This window comes from Suncus etruscus, chromosome 2 (assembly GCF_024139225.1).
Source record: "Suncus etruscus isolate mSunEtr1 chromosome 2, mSunEtr1.pri.cur, whole genome shotgun sequence".
NCBI lineage: Eukaryota > Metazoa > Chordata > Mammalia > Eulipotyphla > Soricidae > Suncus > Suncus etruscus.
The window spans coordinates 88,467,245-88,484,251 of record NC_064849.1 but is presented as its reverse complement, the minus strand read 5'-3'; the positions used below and the strand labels follow the sequence as shown (position 1 = coordinate 88,484,251).

Here is a 17,007-nt window from a genome sequence, read left to right as displayed (position 1 = left end):
TCAGCTTCATGCAGGCAAAGTGTCCTCCCCAATGTTCTATCAATTACTGATTCCCAGAAAATTTTATCATCTTTATTTTCTTTTTTTTTGTGGCCCAACCCCATTATCTACTGAGTCACTAATTCAGTCCCCCACCCTTCAGCATGTCTTTTTGCGGCCACAGTCCATTTCAAGCCCTCATCCTCCTCAGAACCAATTTCTAGTTGTTTTCATCAGCGTTAATCGAGTTCTGGGAGCGGTACTATATTTAGTGTTGAGCTGTGAAATATAATTCAGTCTCAGTATGGATGTTCGAGTGAACTCTACCCACATTATCTGAAGCACTTAGATCAATGATTGGAAGCCATCAGGCAGAAGAGAACGTGAGAAAGAGAAATTCAGCCTTGACCATGAGACTGTGTTTACCTAATTAAGCCCATGGTAGGGCAGTGGTCTTTCTGCTTCTGGAAAGGGGCTTGCAGAAAGAGGGGGGTCCCTTACAATCATTATAGACCTTAGTTTGGTAATATTTTGCTATCCTGGCATATACTTAGCAAAAAGACATACATTTATAAATTAGGGATCCTTCATCTTCAGGTATATAGATTCAATTGAAACTTTGCATTTTCTCATTGGAAAAACTGTGTCCATCAGACCCCTTTATTTGTGATGGCTTCAAAATTCTACAAACTACCTGCTAAGAACATTCTACTGTGGGCTGGTTTACTCAGAAAATTGTGTATGCTATAGGAGAATACTGCTATGGGAGAGCAATAGTCCCATACCAAGTAACTATCCCCCCCTCCCAAGTTCAATCTCAACTCACTGAAGAAAATTAGAGCAAGCTTTTACCCAGCATGTAGACCCAGCATGGTACATGTGAGGTACTTCAAGGCAACCCAAGGTAGCCCCAGTGACCAAGGCTGGAAAAATGCTCTGTTCAGTGGCTAACCAATACTTAACATTTATTTTATCTTTTTGTTTGTTTTTTTAAGGGCTTCACCTAGCTTTGCTCAAGAATCAACTAACAGTGCTCTGGGGACCCTATGTGGTTAGTAGAATCAAACTAGGGTTGGACAAGTGCAAGGCAAGAGTTTTTCCCCCTGTATTAGGTCTCCAGTTCCTAAAATGTTGATTTTTTTTATTAAATAAACTAGTACTATTGGAAGTCATAGAATTACTCTCTAATTTTCTTCCCAGAGAAAGATTTATAACATTACTAGAAAATAATGTATAGATTAATGCCATTATTATAAAGATATTATAGTATTTACAGTTTTTATGCCCTGTTTGAGGGCATTTCCCATGGTGGTGGAGACTAATAATAAAATCAACAGAGCTTGTTCTCCGGGGTACACCCTGTGATGCTTGGCTGACCATATGATATCAGGAATTGCACCTAGTGCTCCACTACATAAAACTTTCTCTGTCTCTGTCTCTGACTCTGTCTCTCTCTCCCTTTCCAGAGAAAGCTGTTTCTATAGCCACATGTGCTGAGTTTTAATTAATCTCAAATTTGTCAAATGTAGAAGGAACTTGATGAGATAGAAGTGGGTGATTTAATTCACAAGGGACATCAGTACCCGAACTGTTGTTTTTCAAGGAGCCTGCAATAATTACAACAAGGGAAAGTACCAAGAACATGGTTTATAAGGATTGATATGCCTTAGAACACTGAACATATATTTTGTTCTTTTTGGGGAGGGGCCACACCCAGCAGTGCTCAGGGGTTACTCCTGGCTGTCTGCTCATAAATAGCTCCTGGCAGGCACGAGGGATCATATAGGACACCGGGATTTGAACCAACCACCTTTGGTCTTGGATTGGCTGCTTGCAAGGCAAACGCCGCTGTGCTATCTCTCCAGGCCCATATTTTGTTCTTTTTTTAAAGAGTAGAATTTTCAAAGAACTACAATAAATGTGATCACATAAATAATATAGACCATTAGGTCCTATTTCTCAGTGGAAATTAATAATACATGCAGGGGCCAATGAGATATCAATGGGCTGGAGTATGTGCTTTTAAGCAGCATACCTGGCATCAAGCCCTGGAAGTATAAGGTTTCTTGGTCACTGCCAAAAACCACCCAAGAGCACATAGTGACAGTTGCTCAAAAGCACCAGATGTGGACCAAATTTATATTTTTAAATAATATAACATAATATATTGTGCCAGACAGATAGTATGATGGGCAGGGTACTTGCTTTGCAAAAAAACAGATCTAGATTAGATCCTCAGTACCACATAAGATCCACTGACCCCACCAAGAGTGATACCTGTGTACAAAGTCAGAAGCAGTCATTAGCACAGGTGATTGTGGCCCCCAAACAAAATATATTGGATTAACTATGTTTAGATATGATATCTTCTTCTGTGTTATTTCTTTATAAAGAAAACATTTTGGAGAAACTATAGATAAGGCAAAGCTACTCAGAGGCATCTGAGATATTACAGATGTCACTAGTTAATATCACAAGCAATAGCAGCAGAAACTATAATTTCTACAGCTGGAATGTTGGGAGACTCTTGAGTTTTCTTCTGAATCCCCTTGGTGCTATAGATCAGATCACTGAAGGGAAAGGCTCACCCCATTCCTTTATTCTTTTGAATTACAGGAGACTAGGCTAAGAGTGCTAGTAAATAAACAAGAGTTGATTTAAGGTGAAATCATGTGCTTTGTCATTGTGCATTGAACTAGAGGAGATTATGTTGAATGAAGTCAGAGGAGAGGTAAAGACTCAAAATGTTCTATCTCAGATGAGTGCTAGAAAGACACATAGTAAGGGAAACACAAATGCCCAGAGGGAGCTGAATCTAAGAATTTCCCTACTACATTGATTTGACCAAATTAAGTTGGAAGGGAGGGGACCCCAAGTCACTGGTTCAGCGGTGCTAGTAGGCATGTGGTGTTGGAATATTGTATGCTTGGAACTCTATTGTTAACAATATTTAAAAATAAAAGAGCCTTAATATAAATGACAAGACAGTCTGTTTCTTTTATTTGGCCATTTTCTCTAATACTAGACCAGTCACTTTAAATAGTCACAGCTTTTAACAACTAGAGAAAAAAATACTACCAAATAGAATTCTATGCATTTGGTCTTAGAAAAAAACTATCATTATTCAAATTTTCATTTCTTTTTCTTTTTCTTTTGTATAGGGTAGGTTTGGGACACATTTGGCAGTGCTTGGGGTTCACTTCTGGCTCTGTACTTAGGAGTCACTACTCCTGGTAATGCTCAGCGTACCAGGTCAGCCACATGAAAGGCAAGCTCTTACTCCTTGTACTATAGATCTGGCCCCCTCATATTTATCCTTGTGTTTATTGATTCCACCAGTGCACCAAACATAGATTTATGTATTGAGAATAAATGGTTATAAAAACAAAACAGAACAAATAAAAAACCCTCAGACAAATCTATGCACTTCTTTCTGTAATTAATATTTTAGCAGAAGCAACAGCATTTGCATGGGCCAGTCAGCTGCAATATTCCAATTGAAGGTATAGGGGACATATTCTAAGCTAGGTGCTCCCCCTTCCCCTACCTATGGATAGGTGTCAATAAGAGATAGAGGGACTGCTACAGCAAAAATAAATCCAACACCATAATAAGATAAACACCATGATCCTCCACCATGATCCTGTATGCCCGAAGCATTCAATAGCAACATTTTTTTCCCAGACCAGAAGGAAACTTCTTCAGATTATACTGCTGAAAAATGGGTTTCACCAGCAGCAGCAACTTGGGTGACCTGGTGGGAGCTGAGGAAACATGGGGGTGTGTGTGAGGCAGCTGATCTGGGCCAGGGATGAGGGGGGTGGCTCTCAGTCACTATAGGGCCCTTGACTGCTCAGAGCAATAACATAAGAGGAAATACACATCAGTGAGATTTCTCTGGCTTTTTTCCAGATTGTTGCAGTCATTCATTAATAGTTATTTGGGGGGAGTTGTTTCTCCATTCTTCTTCTCAGGTGGGAGGGTCCAATAGAAAATGTAAAGTACCAATGAGCTCCAGTGTGGCTTCCTTTCCTAGGCTCTGTCTTCATTAAAGCAATTACAGCTGCTAGCTGTCACATCTGCCTCTCCACCAGATTTACTCAGTTCTGGGGCCCTGGGGAATACCCCTTTCCATTTCTGTCAAGATACCTCACACCCAGTTCAGCATAGGGGGGATGTGTGTGCTCAAGAAAGCTTGGATGAAAAGAATGATCATAGAATGATAAGAATTGCAAAAGAGCCAGAAAAATAAAGCTCTAAATCAGAACCCACAGGAGACTAGGCTACCTGTAGAAAGACCAATACAAGTCTCTGCCCCTAAGCAATTTTGGGTCACACTTACTAGTTACATTTCAACAACTTGACAATCTTATTAGTGTGTGACATTGTTTGTGATTAAAAATCAGTTTACATGTTCATTTATCCTTAGTAGCCAAATTATAGTCATCCAAATTTTAACTTTTTTATCGCATTTGGTTTTCATCTTGTGAAGATCAAGGAGAAAGTCCTTCTGTATGAAGAACATTAAAAAGAAAACTCTAGTCTTTCTCAGACCTTCCTGTTCACTTTGCTCACAATTCAATAAAGACACATAAACATACCTTACAAAAATCTAACAACACAAAATGCAATTCCCAATTTGAGGAAACACCCACTTTCTGAAGTCTATAAGTCTCTTTCATCTAGGAAGCTTTACACTTATTTTCTTAACTGGTAAGAGATGGTAGGAAGTGGTAAGAGATGAACTCAATAAAGTTTCTGTAAATTTGGGTCCCTTCCTCTCCATGAGCTACTGTAAGAAAAGCAAGTTGCATATCCTCTATGGCAAAGGTTATCCATACTATAAAGGCAGAGCATCACACACAGACACCTAAGTCACTTGGAATGATCTAGATATGTACTTTTTGCATTCTTGTGTCAAGAACTAGGCCAGCCGTGAGAACTACGAACTAACGTAAGACAGGAAAAGCAATGTAACAAGTGACCTGTCCCATACACTCAATGTTTACAATAAATTGACAAAGTAAGGTTGCTCCAAGCCTTTCTCTGCATTTAACCATCTGTAGATAATTTCTTTAAAAAAAAAAAATCAATGTATGCCTGTAACTGTTTACTAAAGAGAAAACAAAGTGCCCAACTTGCTCATCAACTTTCAATGACTATTAGTGAATTCTCAAGGAAGATGACCTAATTAACTGGCACTACAACAGAAGCCCGACTTTCTCAACTTTAGCCATGGCTCAACCTCTGCACACCTAGTTTTACTAAAACCAAGATCGTTAAGCAATGAGAACAGCTACTTAATAGGGGAGGGTGACCCCACAGGATGTCTTTCAACAACAGCTTTCCCTTCAATTCGTATATTTGGCTTTGACAAGTACAACAATGAATCCAGTGACCAAGAAAGAGAAACATCAAAAATGAAATCAAACAACCACGTTTCCTACACCTGCCTTTCAGCCTGCAGTTTGCAAAACTTCAGCTCCTGCCGCGATTAAAGCCAACAGTCACCAGGCACCATCATCGGAAAAGCAAACACAGACCTTTTTGTTTCTCATTTACCTGTCGCAAGAAGGGAGTCTTCAAAGACTTCAAACCTGGAATCGGAGGGCCAACAAGAAGTCACTAAGATGCACTCTGACTTCTCCCTCCTCCTTGTAGCAGTGGGTACAGGCAGTTTCCAGGAGTCCTCGACACCTGCTCCTCCCACCAGCGCCCAGGAGGAAAGGGAACCGAAGACTGAAAAAAAAAATGTAAGCCACAAAGAGGAATAGTCTGGAAAAAGTCCGGAGTCCGGATGCTCAGAGTTTCATTTGTGCTTTCAGTTGCAAACAGTTGAAGAGTAAGGCAAAGCAAGATGCATCCGAGTTACCACGAGCCTAGTGGTTGCCTTCTTAAGAGCAGAAAGAATAGAGTTCAGCCTGGCACAAAGGTCTCCATGGCAACGGGGAACTGAGACCCCCATCGGCATTAGGCATTATTTACGCAACATTTCATCACAAAAGGACCCTCCCACTAGCCTGCCTAGCAAATTCTAGTTTCTTCTTCTTGGCCCTAGATTTGGATCTCTCGCTTTAGCTCTCCACTTTAGAAAACCCCTGAAATCCCACAGCCTCATCGAATGATCCAGTGCTGAATCTAGACTCGGTTTCCTTGATTAAAGACAAGAGCCTCCAGTTGGTTTGAGCTCAAAGCTAGATGCGCTTTTTATTTCAAATGGTTAAATGTTGGACAAGAAACAGGGTGAGGCCAATAAATTTCACTTTGTAAAATGAGACTATGATTCTGAAGGAGAATGAAATCTAGCAAAATCTCAGCGCTCCAGAAGTTTAAAGGTAGGAGAAAAAGTACAGAAGCAAATAGAGGTAGGTGAACTTTAATCTGCTGAAGATCACTTCTCTCAATTCCATCTATTAGTGAATCTCAGCTACCTTCACTGAGTGATTTACTTGATTCACTAATAACTACAACTTCCACAATCATAAATAGAGCAAAGTATGTTAAACACATTATTAAATAATGAACCAAATGGCACCAATTCAACATTATAGAGATGACCTGGAACAAGGCGTTTATTTTAGTTACTTTTTTTTTTAATTATTGAGAGTCTGTAGTATACAATACTATAAAGGTTTCTCATATACATAATTACACCACCACCCTCAGCAGAATACTAGGACATATTGTTTAAAAAAGAGCTAGCATATTAGGCCCCCAGACTATTAATAAAATATCATACTAAATAAATAACTAAAGTTTACAGCAATATGTAAATTTAGCTATTAGGATGGTCATTGATTATGCTGAAATATCCCCCCTTCTCTTCGCAAATGAATTGTGTCTAGCTTTATCTGTAAAATGAGTTTTTAAAAAAAATAGATGTTTGTTATTTTTTAAACAAGTTTATTATTTAAAAGTACACACAAAGCTCCTCATAAAAGGTCATTCATATTTCATATATTTCCAGTGACATTACATTATAATTTGGAGGGTTAGGGGGCTCACAACTGACAGTGTTCAGGGGTTACTCTTGGCTTTATTCTCAGAAATTGCTCCTGGAAGGCTTGGGGGACCATGTGAGACGCTGGGATATGAACCACCGTCCTCCTGCATGCAAGGCAAATGCCCTACCTCTGTGATATCTCTCCGGCCCCCACATTATGATTTTTTTATGTTTAAAGACTTTAGTTTTGCCCCTGGATCTTGCACATGAGGGACTCTTCATTATATTTAAGATATTTTTACAAGATGGGGTCAAGGGTAAATATGATTCCATCAGCACATGTTTGGTAAGACATTCTGAGGCCTGCAAGATAGGTACCATCTCTGTCCATTTGATTCATCTACATATAGGATGAATCATATCATGTTGGCAGAACATGAAGCATGAGCTACTTAAATTCAATGGGCATGGTTGTACATACAATTATCTATAAACCTCCATATGGGATATGGTGCAATAAGGGGGTGATCTACATATATTAATGGGGCATGATTCATCTAGAATAAGCAATTCTGCTGTCCTAAGAGCAAACCTCACTTCTATTTTTGGAAAATGTCCATGGAGTTAGGACCACTGTCTCCACATCCCTTTCCAGTTCTCCTCATTCTCCTTGGAAGCCATTTCTCATGTACGTTAATACTCTGGTAATGCTTCCAGTTCCATATCATCTACAACTAGATCAAACAAATATTATTTATAGGTGCCCTGACCGAAAAAAGTTAAAGTACTCAAATGAGCACTTATCAAAAGAGAATTTCTTTTCTTTCTTTTTTTCTTTTTTTTTTTTTTTTTTTGGTTTTTGGGCCACACCCGGTGCTGCTCAGGGGTTACTCCTGGCTGTCTACTCAGAAATAGCTCCTGGCAGGCACGGGGGACCATATGGGACACCGGGATTCGAACCAACCACCTTTGGTCCTGGATTGGCTGCTTGCAAGGCAAACACCGCTGTGCTATCTCTAGAGAATTTCTATATAGTCAATAAGCAAGTGGAAAGATTAATCGTTTTCATGACTAACTAGGAACATACAAATTTAAACTTCCATGGATGTCAGAAGAGATTTATCAGAATTTTTGAAGAAAGAGAGAAAAATGCCATCCATTAGCAAGTACTGGGTGTTAGGAGAACCTTTTCATAGAGGGTGAGTGGGACTGCAAAGTGGTAGAATCCATTTCAGGTTTGTCGGTCTCTCCTACAACTCTTCATCTGTACATTCTGTCTTAGCAACTCGATTCACCTTATTACAAAGCTCAGCATTGTGCAGACAGAACAGAAATGTGACAGGTATATTGAAGACATCTGCTGTGATATATATTCCGGTCTAGAGCTTATCAGTCACAATTTACATGTTAAAACACTCCAGAAAGATAAGGAATAAGAGTTGGGGATCTGTGCAAATGGAAAAATTCCTCAGCATAGAGATTTCATTGGTAGTAACCAAGTACAGTATCAGAGTTAGGCCTATTGCGCAGTAATTTTAAATGGTAATGTACTTTAGTCTGTGAATGCTACAATGTAAAACAAAAACCTAAATTCTTTTCAAGTAAATTTTATAAGCTATGAGGTATGTGTATACATGTTTTATATGTATATAAAAATCAAACTAAAATGTAATGTTTTGGGCATACTTATCAGTGCTCCTGGTTCTGTGCTCATGATAACACTCTGCCATGCTTATCATACAATATGTGTTGCCAGGAATGAAAATCGGGTGAGAGTATGCAATGCAAGTGCCTTAGCTCCTACACTATCTCTCTCTAGACCCTCATCTAAAAGGAATTGCTACTGAATTGGTGCTCAGGAATCACTCTTAGAAGTACTCAGAGTTTACCTTGGATAAAGTAAGTGCCTTTTCTGCTATACTATGTCTCCATCCAGCCTTGACTTTTATTGTTGTTGTTTTGTGTTTTGGGGCCACACCCGGTGACTCTCAGGAGTCAGTCCTGGCTATGCACTCAGAAATCGCTCCTGGCTCAGAGGACCATATGGGACACCAGGGATCAAACCAAGGTCCATCCTGGATCGGCCTTGTGCAAGACAAATGCCCTAACCACTGTGCTATTACTCCGGGCCCCTTGATTTTTTTTTTTTAGAAAAATATCATTTTACCTCAAAAGACTTCCAGAAAGCTCCATGTCAAACTTCCTTTATTACTATTTGATGTGGGTGAGTTGGGAGCATCTCAGATGTCTTGTGCTCAGGGCTCTGAAGTCCTGGTCATGTTCAGGTGCTATGTGACTTGTTGGGAATCAAGCCCAGTACATACATAGTATGTAGGTAGAGCAGCATGTTAGGCAAGCAAATTTTTTTAAACTTCCTACTAACATGGGCTCCAATCAATCTTGGTAAGAGAGGAATACTTGAAAATCAAATAAAATAATAGATTTCTAAGATTCACAAAACCTTATTTATTATTAGCTTTGTTGTTTGTTTTCTGATCATACCTGGTGATTCTCAAGATTAATCCTGGCTCCTTTCTCAAGGATCATATTTGACAGAGTACAAGGGACATATGGGGTGAAAGGACTAAACCTGGGTTGGCTATGTGCAAGTCAAGAGCCCCCCCTCCCAGCTGGCAGACTCGCAACAATTTTAAAGCAAAACCACTGAATACATAAATATTTACTCTATATCATGCTGAGTGAAATATCAAATGGAGAAAACCCCATACCAAATGATTGCTCTATATGTGAGATATAAAAAATAGGATGGTGGAATAATGAATACCCCAAGATGTCTGTGGGTAAAAAGCACATGAAAACTGGTCTTCACTGGCATTCAATCTGAGGAGTGTAGGAGAGAGGACAGGATGAAGGGGTGAAGTCTATGGTGAAGGGAAGCATTCAAGCAAGAGGAGGAGAACACACTGGCATGCATAGAAATACATAACAAAGTTTTATATAAAATATACATTTAATAGATATATAAATATTTATATATTCACTAATGTAAATATATTACATGTTTATATCATCTACTTATATAAAATGACATGGATGTACAACAAATATATAAATATTTACTATATCAATAGTATATATATAAAATATATTAATATGTACTGGTAGAGGAAAATATATTTCTATATTTTTATGTTTTATATAAACATGTATTTGTAGATAATACACATCTTCTTTTAAGTGTTTCTTTTAAGTGTGGGAGGCAAATTGGTAGGGGAGGTCCAAGTAGAGGGGAATGATCACTGATAAAACTGATATAATGTTTCACCAAAAAAACCCAATCACTAAAACCCAACCATAAATCACTGTGACTAAAACCATACAAAAACAAAATAGAAAAACACTAGTCTATATGATATCACCAATTCTATCAAAATTAATTGTTATGGTTTTTTTGAGAAAATTAATTCAACTTCTGAATCAAAAGCAGGGGAAGGGGACTGTTTTTTAGAAGTTCTCCTCATTGTTGGGGCCGGGCGGTGGCGCTAGAGGTAAGGTGCCTGCCTTGCCTGCGCTAGCCTAGGATGGACCTCGGTTCGATCCCCGGCGTCCCATATGGTCCCCCAAGCCAGGAGTGACTTCTGAGTGCATAGCCAGGAGTAACCCCTGAGCGTTACCGGGTGTGGACCAAAAAACAAAACAAAACAAAAAAAGTTCTCCTCATTGTTATGTTCTGACAATTACAGCAAGGTAAGAACATGAAGAGAGGGCCAGAGGCAGAATGATCTCTCTTGAATATAAGGTCTAAATCAACTTTGCAAAGAAATAACAAAAATTGCTCTAGAGAAGGGAAATGACATGTTGTGGGAAGGTCGTTGAGAGGATCATGCTGAGACAGTAGGGAAGGGGACAGATACCCTCATCCAGAGGATAGTCTTAGAACACAGGTGTACAGTATAGTCTATTATTAACATTACTATAAATCATGGTGCCACATAAAATTTAAAGCAGAATAAGTGGTAGTAATCCAGGAAACCTTTACCATTATACATAAACAGTTGACTTTAGAATGATTTCGAGTAAGTTAAAGGTAAGCATTTACCCTTTTCATGTCATTTAAGCTTGATCTTTTGAAAGAACTGTTTAAAGACTTGACTCTTTCTGCTCTGCTGGCTTTTCATTTTCTAAGAATCAGCATTCCAGGGTAAATCTCTGTAAGTCTATTTATTATCCCTCCAGACTCAAAGGTATAAAATTACAGTTGATTGACATTCAAATTACAGAGGTTGCCTTCCAAGGGTCATGGTGAAGCTCCAGCCCAAAAATTCTCTTGCAATTAAATCATTTCAAGGAGTCAGATTTTTAGGGCCAGTTCCCCAGTTCATTTGCACCCCCACAGTTATCTTTAGCTGTCCTTGGCCAGAAAAAAAGAGTAAGTAAGGGGCCGGGCGGTGGCGCTAAAGGTAAGGTGCCTGCCTTGCCTGCGTTAGCCCTAGAGGGACCGCGGTTCGATCCCCAGGTGTCCCATATGGTCCCCCAAGCCAGGAGCAACTTCTGAGCACATAGCCAGGAGTAATCCCTGAGCATTACCGGGTGTGGCCCAAAAACCAAAAAAAAAAAAAAAAAAAAAAAGGCAAAAAAAAAAAAAGAGTAAGTAAAAGAGGAACATGTGGTAGAAAAACAAGAGCAAAAATGAAGAAGAGAGGAATCATAGGAACAACACTGGACAGTTGCCCAGATCCTGGTCCTGACAGTCACTGGGGTCAAACTGAACCCCTTTACTTAGGCACTGTTAAATAAAGAATACCCCAACTTAGCTACTCAGACCACATCACACAGTGTTCTTACCTATGCATCACTGCAAATCTCAACTCCACACTGAAGTTTAGAGTCTGTACATTTCCAATAGTTAACTAGATTAAGACTATGATTGGTCACTTGGGATGAGGGTAGAACCTCACCTTTGGGACCCTTGATCAAGGGCAATGTCTTCTTTATTCTGTGCTTCACTTGAAACTCTTGCAAAGACAGATTAAGAACACCCGTGATTTCCAGCTGCTCTAGCCTGGCATGAAATTAATTTCGCACACTTCAAAGCACAATGGGGTTCTGAAATAGGATGTGTAAGTGACCGACTGGTGAGGGTTTGACAACAACCCGCCGGACATGTGGGCATTTATGACACTACATAGGATCAGTGTAGGAAATTCTTTATTTATGCTTTGGTCATAAACAAAGCTGGAAGACAGGGATTCCCAGTTACTAACCAGGCAATGATTCTTAGGGGTTGAATTTCGAACAGGATGTCTATATGCATCAATTAAATCAAGGTAAATAAACATCTGTTCTACTAAAAAAAGACCTAAAACATGACAACACTACATTTCCCTCTGGACGTATGCTCTTTCTAAATAATTTTAAATAATTAAAACATATAATCCCTTCTGTCTTTGCTTTGGCTCTAATACCTGGTAGTACTCTTAGATATTGGCTCTGGATTTACTACAAGGTATATTCAATGAGGTCAAACTGAGGGCTCTGATATCCATAACATATACATACACCCTCTGAGATATATCCCTGGTCACAGTGCTCTGACTTTGAAAGTAGCACTCCAATACACAAAAATTTTCACACTTCCACTACCACCTTTTTGCAAAGCATGGTATTTTAATTATCGAGAAGTCTCATGGTAAAAAAAAACTTGGCTAACTTGGCTTCTCTATTGGCTCAAAAGTATCTATTATACTTTAAACTCTGCTATATAGTTACTAATATGTAATACTATTTTATATGAAAAATATATGAATAATATCAGTTATTTTGAGGTATAATAGTTACATAATTAAAGTCTGAAGCAAGATTACAGTAGGACCATAAACTATGATACCTCAATAAAAATGTTAAAGAAAAAAATCAAAATGAAAAAACTCAGTTCATCTAATCATAATAAATATTGCAGTATAATCTCCTAGTTTCAAAAGTTGCACTTTTTCCCCCATTTTGAATAATAGCTACTGTCCTTGTCTGATATTCTATAACATCTATATAAAGTGGTGGCCATGAATAATACTTTGTCCAGAGTAGGCCCTGTTCCTTTGGCTGGACTTATGTATTATGTCACTGTCCTAGGCTGTCACACTTCAGGAATACCAATCAGAAAATGTGCATGACTAAGCATTTTAAGTTCTTCCCACAGGGTGCTTCACCAATGAGCCAGCCAAAAAAAATCATTTCAACATGTTTACTTGCAAATTCAAATTAAAAGAAATCAAGAGGGCTACATTTTAAACAAACTAGTCAATTCTGGAAAACATACATTCCAATACTATCTATATCAATATTATGTTATCATAATTTCCCATAGGAAACATTCTCCTTGGTTAGGATCATAGTTTTTTGACATTTATCTTGGAACTTTCTAGCCTATGAATTTTAGGATTTAACTTTGGTAGAGCAGAGACTGGAAGCTGAGATAGAACATTGAGGCTAGTCTGTAATTCTGTCTTGGAAATATAGGAGGTCAGTTGGGCACAATTTTTTACAGTTGGTTTACTATAAATCTGCAACTCCCATTTTCTCTTTTTTTTCATGAGTATTTGCTAGAAATTCCATTCACTAACATTAGTATTTAAGTATTAGTATTAAGTATTATGTATGAAGTATTTAAGTATTTGGTTAGCTTCATAAATGACTAGAGATTTCTAGCATTTCTTTTTGTATGTCTGTGGCAACCTTCCATAGAACCCTCTACAACAGGATTGGATGTGTGTATGAGGAGTTCAAAGTGATCTTGAACAACAGGAGTTGGCAGTTAGAGAGTGTTGCCTTGGATAGCAAATGATACGCCTCCCAGGAGGTGGAATACCCAACCTGACTTCAAAGTAGTCTGTTTTATAGTGAGAAAGCTGACGACTTTTTTACAAGAGGGTTTGGAAACACTTCTCAAGTTTTTTTTCTATTTTCTTTATACTTCCTGTCCCAGGAGTGCTCAGGACTAAAATCTGAGAATTATAGAAACATGTGTGGTACCAGGGCTAAAGTCGGGATCAGCTACATACAAACAAGTTCTTTAGATCCTATGTTAATTCTCTAGCCCACAGCTTTCTATATTCCTAAATATACCCCAAATCTTGGTATCCTGACTATTAAAGAGCTTTGACTAAATACGGTTCAAGAATCGAGACTATATATTCAGAATGTCTATTTTAAGGTATAGTGGTCTGCTACATTCTCTTTTAAGCTTGTAAATATTGAAGATGCTCTTCATAAACAAAATCCATTGAAGAGGAAAGAGCTCATCACTGGATGAAAAATAAAGGCTCACTTAATTCCATAGATTGATACACATTTCTCATTTCTTCACAATTCACTATTTGGCTTCTGCCAATAATGCTTTCCATAATTCACAACTGAGAGCTTTGAACTAAAAAAATAATAAAAATAATAGTCAAGACAAGAAAGACTTGTGCTTTATGGACTCCATATGTTTCTACTGGCATGCAAGTCAAACTCACTTCCCACAGTCATGAAATTGCTTTCGTTCACATCCTCATGTGATAAATAATTGCAGAAATTTTTATCTTATAGTCCAAAAGCAATATGTATAGATAGAAATTTCCTGATTGTTTTTACATATATCTAAAGAGAGCAAATTATTCTTTCATTTATACTTGTGAACTACCTTTAGGAAAGAAATGCAATAAGATTAAAAAAAATCTTCAGATCCCATAGATTGTAAATGGTGAAAACTGTATTTGAATGTAAGAAGTTAGAATTTTAGAACCCTTTTTCTTAGAATATGTGGAAATAAGAGATATTTACAAGGTTTTAGCAGTATTCCTTAGGCGGATTGGAGAGTTCAAACAGAAAGCAGGGTGATGAGCTTGAATGTTGATGACCTAGGTTCTATCCTATGTACCCCATAGGCCTTTCCCAAACACTGTCAGGAGTTATTCCTGAGCACAGAGGCAAGAGTTAAGCCCTGAGGACTGCCAGGTGTTTTATAAAAATGCTAATTTTTATAAAATAAAATTAAAAGTATATCCAGGAATCATTCAGAAACACCAATACATTTTTCTTAAGTTTGTCTAACAGAGAAACAACTTGTCCAGCCCTATTTGCCCTGCTAAACAGGAAGCTCTCACTAGAAGAAAGTGGGTTCCTCTAAGAATTTTCTAGATTTCTAGAACAGCCAGCATTCCAGAAGGATCCTTCCCCCACCTTTTCTATACTTTCACCAACTTTCTCTCTGCCAAACATTCTTTTCTTTTCTTTCTTTTTTTGTGGTTTTTGGGTCACACCCGGCAGTGCTCAGAGGTTATTCCTTGCTCAGAAATTGCTTCTGGCAGGCATGGGGGACCATATGGGACGCCGGGATTCGAACCGATGATCTTCTGCATGAAACGCAAATGCCTTACCTCCATGCTATCTCTTTGGCCCCTGCCAAACATACTTAATATAATCAGGGTTGATATTTTATAGGAGCTTTTTATTTCCCTAACTGGCTACATACAGATGATTTTATTGTTCTTTATTAAATAAAGAGAAACATACTTTATTTCTTCATTAAGTTATTTGGGAAGATTTTCAAGATTTGGCAAGAAGTAGATTATAAAAAAATGTCTAGTGCTTTTTATAAGCTAAGATCAAAGACTGAAAGTTTAAAATAAAATCTTGAGTTACCATGATAATTTATTAAAACTATATAATTTTACTATAGTACTGAAAACTTCAATATTCATCAAAGCTAATTAAGAATTTAATTGAAATAAGTCAGAGGGAGAGATAGATGCAGAATAGTCTCACTCATCTATGGGTTTTAAGAAAAATAAAAGTCATTTTTGCAACAATCCTCAGAGACAATGAGAGGAGGGCTGGAACTTCCAGCTCACTTCATGAAGCTCACCACAAAGAGTGGCGAGTGCAGTTATAGAAATAACTACACAGAGAACTACCATAATCTATATGAATGAATGAGGGAACTGGAAAGCCTGTCTGGAGTACAGGTGGGGGTGGGGTGGGATGGAGGGAGATTTGGGACATTGGTGGTGGGAATGTTACACTGGTGAAGGGGGTGTTCTTTACATGACTGAAACCTAATCACAATCATATATGTAATCAAGATGTTTAAATAAAGAAAAAAAGAAAAAATTAAAAAAGAATAATATTTACAAAAAAAGTAAATAAAAATAAAAATTGTTTTCCCCTCCAAAAAAAGAATTTAATTGGTTTTTAAAAACATTAAAAATGAGTACAACATCTATAATTACAAACATATCCAACAATCTGTGTAAGTGGATCATGACACCACAGTAACACTTTCTGGAAAAGTCTTAAGAGAAAACAGGAGAGATCACCATTGATGCCAAACAAGTTTGATCACAGATAATTTCTCTCTGATGGGGCTTTTCGGAAGTATGTCATAAGGCTCTTTGTAGTAAGCAACAATCTTAGAGATGAGCAGAAACTTCCTCCAAGAAGACATAAAGATGGCCAATAAACATACAAAAATGTCCTGTGTCACTTATTATCAGGAAAATAAAAATCAAAAAATAAGATTATCTCATAACAGGCAGACTAGCACTCATATTTTTTGTTTTGTTTTGTTTTTTCTTTTTGTTTACATTTTTATTGTGGTAAAAGTGAATTACAAATCTTTCACAATAACATTTAAGGCAATAGTGACAATGAACGAGGGGTATTCCTACCACTAGTGTTGTCCTCCCTTCTTCCCTGTTCCCAGCATATCTTTCCTTTACCCCCCTTAATGCTAGAGGAACTGTTTCCCAGTTATACAGCTTGTTGTAGATTGGGTATTGATCATTTTGTCGTTGACTTTGATCGTTTTTTATTTCCACCTATTGAACATATATGATACTTGGTACCATGGGCGGGGGAGGCAAACAAAAAAGAAAAAAAACTAGGAGTCTATCTAGATGTTATAAATATCTATTTAGAAGAAGGAAGGGAAAAAAGAAGAAAAAGGTAACATTAGCACTCATTTTTTAAAAAAAGAACAAAACACTCAATATTGATGGGGATGTGGAAAATAAAGAACATTTCACTTTTTGGAAAACAATATGGACACTTCTCAACAAACTAAGAACAGAGTTCCTTATCACCCA

At 37.8% G+C, this 17,007-nt stretch overlaps 1 protein-coding gene across 4 annotated transcripts in view; it reads right to left on the bottom strand.

Annotated features, from left to right (window-relative positions):
- The window catches only part of CTNND2 (catenin delta 2), a 974,640-nt gene that overhangs the window by 635,032 nt on the left and 322,601 nt on the right, over positions 1–17,007 (bottom strand). The gene's annotated exons all lie outside the window — the stretch shown is intronic.